Below are 8952 nucleotides of genomic sequence, written 5' to 3'. Positions count from 1 at the left end.
AATCTGGGTGTCTGTGCTTATATTGCTAACCCTGCAACCCAAATCCAGATAAGTGGCAGGGATGTACTGATGGATGAAAGGATGGATGGATTCATTACCACTTGATCATTTTAGTGCGTTTTATTTTTCTTTCTTATTTTTTGACCTGAACTATCAGGCCTGAAGCATATCAGGCCCAATAATTTCATGCATTATGACAAATTCATGACAATTCACAGAGAGTTGATGCTACTCGCAAAAATGATTATTTCTTGACAGTTCCTGGGAGCATAGAGTCCCCGAGCATCTTGCTGATGTTCCAGATTTAAACAATGCTATGCAGTGACAGGTAGTTACCATTTAATGGTCGAACATAGCGCATCTGATAATCAAGGCTATAGACACACATAAGTTAGACTGTTTAAAGTGGAAGAATATTTTAGTTCTTTTCAAGCTTCATCCTATCATGTCTCTCACCATCTGTCTCAGCCCAATTATGACAGACGTAGTGTTCCTCTCACTGCTGTGTGAAGGCACAACATTGTCAGTTTGAGTGATTTCAGCAACATAAATTATTGGTGCATGTTTCCTTCAGAAACATCTGTGTGTTCTTATTGGCTTGGCTCGTCAGCCAGAGTTAGACACGGATTGCTATATAATGCATATTAATGTGAATGGATGCATGATGACACACAAGTTGAATTTTGCAGTTTGGATCCTATAAATAAATGATCAAATGTAAGTAAAGGAAAAAGTATTGGAATAAAAGCTAAATGGAAGGGTTTGGTATTAACATTGTTCCGGGTAATTCAAATTTGACTGAATGCTGTTTATTTGCAGAAAAAAAAATGCACAAGAAATTAAATTTCACAAGTTTTCAAAGGATTCAGGACAAGCTCATGAATGCAGTAACTCAAGATAACAATTAAACGTAGACTAAGCACTCTAATGGCACACTTAAAATAGAGAAGCACAAAATATAAATTTACCAAGGAATGGGGCATTAAAAAGTATTTATTCAAGACCGTTCATTATTTTGTTAATACACTTCGCTCCTAAAAATCCAGTCTTGTTGGGGTGACTACTTATACTTCCCTACATGCTGCAAATAATCAAAGTCCATCAACTGCAAGTGTTTCAAGTTAATTTTAAGAGGAAAGCTGGGTGGCAGTGTCACAAACTTATGACCAGGAGTCTTGTTTAGGACTAGCTTTATGTTTCATTTTGACATTATTGCTATCTGTTATTCACATCGATGTCACTTAATTTTAAGTATAATTGTAAATTGCAAACAAGTGGCAGCCTCAGGGGCTGAAACATGAAACAAACAGAAATATGGGAGAGAAAAAAGAAACTCCCAGCTGTAGTTGGTCCTTGAGGTTGGCTTCAAAAGCAGGTTGATTACCATATAACCTCTACTCTACTTTTCTAATCTCAAAACATCTACACACTAGTGGGTTATGTTGCATACTGTATGTTCACTTATTTTTATAAATACTACTGTATATAGTGGTGGTCATAAAAAGATATTGTTTTTGATGGATTTGATAAATCAGAAGGCTCCAGAATGTCATGCTAAAAACTATTATGGATTTTCCTTGTGGTGTTGATATGGTCCAGACCAGGGACTAATGTCACATGTACCTATATTTATATCATGTCTATTCTTGTCATTTATGCCTACATCATATTTTCAGTTTTGTGACTAACACACTTATCCACATTATTCTGGCTTCAAGGTTTCTGGTTACAGCCCAGTAACTGTGCATCTTTGTCATCCATAATGTCTTCTTCCCATTGTTTCTTAATTACCAGTGAAAAGCTACTGAAACAAATCACACTGCAAAAGATTTCCTTGTGTGTGTGCTGGAGGAAACAACAGGTGCATCAGTACCAAGGTAAAAATAAAAGTGCCTTTTGCCTCTTGGCAGATAGTGTGGAGGAATACTTTTAACTTTTTCTGACAATACTTACAGTCAGACAAGTGCATTAAGCACTTGTCTGAGTGCTTAATGCACTCAGCATGTAATAAATTACATGCTAATTTATTTTGAACATGCTAATATAAAGTAAACCAAAAGTGCTCACTCCCCTCATGCATCTCTTGGCATGACTGACAGGTTTGTATGTTTTTAAATAAAATAAATGTCAAAATTAAACTTTTAATTTTTCTCAAAGATGAACCAGATACCTAAAAATCATTGCTATTATAAGATTATTAGAATTTTACTTTAAACGCATGTAAATTTAAATGCAAATTTAGTGATATGATCATAATATGATACAAAAGCAGTACCTCTGTTGTAAAGAAAGTCACTTTAAATAATAAGTGTACACAAAAATAATAATCACAGCAGCAGAACAGACTTTAACTCTGGGCGCTCCATCTTTTATGTTCGGTGGAGCGACTAGCTGAACCCGAAGCGCCACAACTGGGGCTTGAAAACAGGTCGCCACCCAATCACCCCATGAACACTTGCACATAATGCGTGTTTCTGTTTTTTTGTTTGTTTGTGGGGGTTTTGTTTTGTTTTGTTTTTTTCATGCAAATTACAAATTATTCGTCAAGTTTATGGCTGTCTTTGTTGCCTTTCTTTGTGTTCTGATTGTATTTTGATTTTATTTGTATAGTAATCATTTAATCATCTTCTGGTGACAAAATTTTGAGTCCATGATTGCAAATAAATAATCATGTAGCTCTAAAGTCTTTTCACTTTGTCTGACTGAGACTTTAAATATCAGCTGGAGGATATTTGTTTTTAGTTTAAATTGTTATTCATGAATATTTTAACTTCATAGTACAGAATATAAGATGGGACAAACTCCAGACTTGCAGCGGGGAAACAATTCTAACATGTCAACCTAATATAAGAAGAAGAAGAAGTAGTTGATAAGTTTCTAGGAGCTTAACGTGACAACCAAGTGCACCTGTAATATTAGTGTGCCCACACATAAAGCCGGTTACTCATACGGCACTCGTTGCTGACTAGGTAAAACAACAACCTGACTGATCCCATCCATGCAGTCATTTTCTGTCTTTTACAAAGAGATGAGAACATAGGGAAGGCTAATAATTAGTCCAGCAGAGAAGTTACTAAGGAAAACTGTAGGCTTTTGAAAGTGGGTATGGGGATTGTGAATAGTGTAGTTATTGATTTTTTGTTTGATTTTCTCCATGCTCCTCCCCTACAGGATCAGGACCTCATAGCCCAGGGGAACCCTTAAAACAGTCCAGAGTAAAGGGTTCAGGATAAGGTTTTCTTTTTTCTTCACTAACCTACGGCAATAAAATGGCTTTATTTTTCTAGATATGGTTTTTGTAATTTTGTTTTATCCAGCATGAAAACATTATTATATTGCAGCATTATTAAGTGAATAGACATGGGAAATTACAAACACCAGCATAACATGACCTCACCTTGCTTTGATTGAATCGTTTTAAAAATTGGGGGAAAGACGTTTATATCCTTCTATGCTTCATGTTGCTTGCTTTCTTGTCCATCTTGTTATCCATGATTGACAGTTCAGGATAAGTTGTGAATAAATGACTAATTATTTGCTGTGATTTTGATTGTCACCATCTATGTCTTCTTTTATGCCTCCCTCACATGCATGTATTGTGTTACTCTGCAAAATTATTTAATACATTAGAATTTAGAGAAAACACAGATGCACAGACAGGTGTAAACAAAGCCCTTTATTCACCTCTCATATACCTTTTCCTGCAAGCTGTAGTCACTCTGCGGCTTGCAGCATGTCCCTAGGGAACGTGGATGAGAGATGGATGAGGCTGAGCTGATTTCCTCTCTATACAGGTTTCTAAAACAGCACGTGAGCTTGAATATATAAATTAAGCTGCTGCCAGTACAACAAAGCTGTTCAGTTGTTCTAAAGTTACTTTTACTTTCAAGGTCATTCAGAAGTACCATATCATATGAACCAGAGCTAATATATTGATTTAATCACTTATATAATAATAATAATAATAATAATAATAATAATAATAATAATAATAATAATAATAATAATAATAATAATATTTCCTCTATACAGTTTTTCATTGCTGTTTTTAGTACGTGCAGTGGTCAAAATAAGGACTAGATTTTTACATATTTATACACACTATCACTTAAATCTGTTTAAAATCTGGCTTAAAGTTTACTTTACAATACTTAATAACATTGCTACAATCAAGTGGATGTTTGGTATCCTTGGAAGTAAACAGGCAAACACAAAAACTATAATATGAATGCACAAATAATAACACAAGTCAGCAGGATTGAGAAAGATTATCTAAATATTAAAACAACTAGAAGAAAATAGACTAAACCCTCATCTGTTAATGTTCATGTTTGCTATGATTTTAACTGCAATTAGATTTTAGGTGCTGGTAATAATAAAAATAAAACAAAAGCTACATAACAATCATGATTTGATGAATATTTCTATAGACCTGTTAGCAACTAAGTACAAGAGTATAATGTTTAAACTTTCGCATCAAGATTTTAAATCATGATACTTTCCATTAATAACTGTGTCCTGCTTATAAACAACAGGAGCAGTTGGACTCCTCAGTTCTCAGACATTTACAAACTGTTGTCAAATAAGAATTGGTCGCTCTACAGTGGTGAACATGACCCTGTCCCAGCTTTTTGCCATCAAATTCAAAATGAATTTTTATTTTGTGTTTGTAATCAAATGGGTTTATGAGAAACACAAATTATTGCAGTTTTTATTTGCATTTACAGTTTCTCAACTTTTTTAGAATTGGCTTTGTATATACTTTTCAGTTTTCCTTTAATGAATTAAACTGTGAGTCTTACTAAGATGAATATTGTCCTAATCTGTCTGATGTAGCAAATAAATAATACATCTAAAAAAGATGCATTTTACTGCAGTTTCCCTCATGAGCAGCAATTCAATGACAGACAAAGGAGAAAAAAGGTTTTTCTCCAGTGTGGAACTGGAAGAGTTGAAGGAATAGACAAAAGCAAAGAGCTCTTTCCCTCAAAGAGGCACTTTGGGGCCGTGTAGAAAATACAGTGAATACATCTGGGCATCAGATGTATGCTATTATCGTAGAAGGAGACAAACCAAAGTCAAGCCTGATGCAAATAAAGGCTGTATTGTGCACGAGCTACAAGTGGTGACTTTCTAAAGGAGCCATTAACTTCTAGCACAAAAAGAAATAGGACACGCTTTCCATGGGTGGAATTTAATGAACAAATTTCAGCAAATTTTCATGAATCTCTTTATTTATCTAGCAAAATATAAAATAAGAATCATTGCAGAATCATTATCAGGATAAATCAGAGGATAGCCACCCACATGGCATTATAAGCACAATCAACTGATTAACAAGGTTTACTCTTACTCTCTTTTATACTTCTTACAGTTTCTATTTTACACATCTAAACTAGATTTCTTCATGATGGGTTTGCAATGATCAGGATGCTGTCCATTATGTTGTACACTCTTAATCTAATCCAAGATAAACTCTTGTTTTCCTTCTCGTTGTTCCCAATCTACATGATGCATGATGTTTTCCATCTTTCGCCTATGCCTTTTTCAGCCGTGATGATAAGCAACATTAGTGGGTTAATCAGTCTATTAGAGTGAAGGCCTTCTGTCACTCTGGCATAAGTCCCTTTTATATAAATTTTCCTCACAGCTTTTTTTTAAACATACCAAAGATAGTAACCAACACAGTGAACACAGTCTTTGCCACAGTCAAGCTTCAAATGAATAATAAAATATGTATTGTTAGTATTGACTCTAGTTATTTATAGGAATGCTTATGTCTCTGCAATTTCAGCTGCATAGTCAGAGCTTTAACCGACCCCTACTGCACAGTTTTAGAAAGAGAGATTTTTCCTCTGGATAATTACAAGAAAAAAAAAACTTTTTCCATATTAAAAGTGGAGTTAGTGAGCTAAAATCTCATTATGTAAATGTTATTGCTGTTTATGGGATTCTTTAAGAGAAGAGTAACTCACAAAAATGCATGTGCCTATGCATTAATGTGACTCCATATATTCAGACCCATATATTTCTAGGACCAGTCTGGGAAAATTGGCATGGTAACCCTTACAAACCCTTCCTGTTTAGATATGATAGATAGTCAGCCATGGCACAAAATAGGTTTAGTGTAGCTCTGATTGCAATGAGACTCATTGTTTCTTGACTTGAGGTGAGTGCCCCTCCTCCTGTTATATTTAAGGTCTGGATTTTTGGTCAAAAACAGAGACGGTGTCTTTAACCTGTGAAAAGTTCTATATAACAAGCAGTAATCCACATTGAGAGGTGGGAATCACCATAGCACCCAGTGACTCAGCAACTAATTGGATGTTTACATTCCTTTTTTTCTCAGTCCAATTTCCATAACAGCTGACAGCATGGGGATAAATTATTTTTTCTGCTAATAGTGTCTATCTATTAGCGAGAACAGCAGCAACCACAATGAAATTTCCTCATTAAACTTTTTTCTCCGACAACGATGAAAACTGGTACAATATTCATGCCACATCCATCCAATAACTCGTAAAACCAAATTGCATATGTCCAGGTCAAGAAGACTAACTCTCCCTCAGCAGCACACAGGCAGTCTGTCAAACAAAAAACCGGGTACCACAGAGCGTTGCCCTTTAAGGGTAATGATGATGACACCTCAGCTGCCATGCTCTCACTGTGGGCAGAGAAATGGAGAGTTATGTGTCTGGCTGGAGGAAATGTGGCTCATGTACAATCACAAAGTAATTAGAAATCTAATACTTTCATAATAAATTAACCTTATTTCAAGTCCAACTGAGATAAAAATAAATAAATAAATAAATAAACTTGAAAGAAGTAAAAGCATGTACTCAACTAAACGACCAAATACCAATATTTCAGTGCATTCACATGTAGGCTTTAGCTCAGAGATGGTGCTTCATTATCTGCTGTAGCATAAAGAATAATATGTTATAGATAGCACTCAGGGAATAAATTAAAGCATTCTCCTGCATCTCAATGTCCTAAAGATGCAAAGTTTAGAATGACTCCAATCCCTTGGGGGACATTGCACCTACTGTATCTAGGAGAGTGAGTGAGCCTAGAAGAGACAAAGGAAGTAAAAAAATGAGAGCATCCCATAGGGAGAGAGAAAAAGAAAAAAAGAGTGTGTTTTTCAGTGGAAAACAGTCCACAAAAGAGTATTCTGAGTACTGAAACCAATACAAATGCAAGCCCTGCCTCAACAATGCCCCCGCCTCCTGAGGAGAAAGGCAAAAGAAAGTGAGTGCCACAGACAACAGTTTAGAAGCAAGCTGATGGAAGTGGCAGATAAGTGCTCCCCACTGTCTTGAATTAAAATAATCTGCAAAGGGAATTGTTTTATGTCATTTACAATTTCCTAGTGAGAAAGAAAAATAGGAACAATGAAGCCAACAGCCAGTCCATTTCTGTTCATCCATTAGAATAACAAAATGTAATACATTAAACAAAGTACACCAGGGATTCTCAATACCTGGACTCAGCCGCTGGCCACCAACAGCCATTGAACTTTTTGAGCTGTTCTCTCCCATTACAGTGTGAAGGCAGCCTTAAAGCCTTTTTAAAAGGGCTTTAGCAATGGACACATTGACTGTGGACAGCTCTTTCAGTTGTTTTTGGTTACCTTTCATTTTTTTAACTGAACTACTCTAGCACCAGAAATGCTGGGGGTGTGTTGATGTACCAAAGGTGAAGTAAACATCAAAGCTGCTTTGCTAGAAGCAGAAACTGCTGAAGCAGACGTATGGGACCTTCTCCACAAGAAAAAAATCACCCCATTCATAACTGGACAGAGGTCAAAGCTTTTTTGTACTACCAGGCTGTAAATAAAACTTTTATTGCTGTAATGTTGGTTATTTTATTTCAACAGTCTGTGGGGTCTTATTTATTTATTAATTCATTTATTTATTATAATTATTATTTATTATCATATATTTTATTCTTGAATAAAATATATTCCTTATGAAATTCAGAGATAGCACCAAGTATGGGTTCCAAGCACTAATAGAAATGCAAGAATATAGAAGTATATGTGGTTTAGTCCAGTTGTCCTTTCAGGGTCATCCTAGTCATATTTGCTGAGGCATGTTTGAGTTCAGATTGGTGTCATCATGCTTCAGTGAGTATGAAGACACGTGCAGCAGATTTATCTTGAATAATGCTTGCAGCAGTGAAAGAAATGTATCAAACAAAGAGAAGATCCATCATTTGGTATTTACTCAGGCTTTTAAGAACCAATGTATTTTAGTGCAAAATGCTGTAGGGACACAGGTAAAATGCTTTCAAATATAATATTCACCTGATGATTGATAGTATCAGTGTTTTCAGTACAGCCACAGGGAAAGGGGATTGTCTCTGACAGATAACAGAATCTTAAGACCATGTCTTATTACTGCTAAAAGACTTTTCTGAACAGAGAAAAAACTGAAATTGCAAAAATGGAACTGACTCTTGGAACTGACAAACACATGGAAAAAGGACTTCTTAAATTAAAAGCTGCACTCTTGTCTCTGTCAAAATGGACAGAATTCTTTTATCATCCGTTTTATTAAACACGTTTTTCAGTTCTTATCTAAACCCTTGCATGTTTTATTTAACATAAATGCTCTGATCAAAAAGTTCAGGAAAATGGTCGGCGAACATCAAAATGACTGAACTGACTTAAATTTGACCCAGCATCTTTCTCATGCATCTCTGCAACCTGCTGTTTTCAATTGCTCTCTAAAATCATTATGACCACTGCCATTATGCACTCTGTAAGAACAAATATCAACTGTCCCTTTTGAAATGACCTAGATTTTGTGTGGAGGATCATTGCTGGTGATGAGAGTTGAGATGAGAACAGTTTTCAGCAATTTTCACTTTAAGGGTCCACAGAAAGTCCTTTTTGACTTTCACTGGGTTATATGGTGTAACATGGACTTTGTCTACTTTTCAAAATAA

Source organism: Copadichromis virginalis, linkage group LG5 (assembly GCF_057382275.1).
Source record: "Copadichromis virginalis isolate Kocher_CV1m ecotype Utaka linkage group LG5, C_Virginalis_male_GT1.1, whole genome shotgun sequence".
In the NCBI taxonomy this organism is placed as follows: domain Eukaryota; kingdom Metazoa; phylum Chordata; class Actinopteri; order Cichliformes; family Cichlidae; genus Copadichromis; species Copadichromis virginalis.
Note: the sequence above shows the minus strand (reverse complement) of the source record.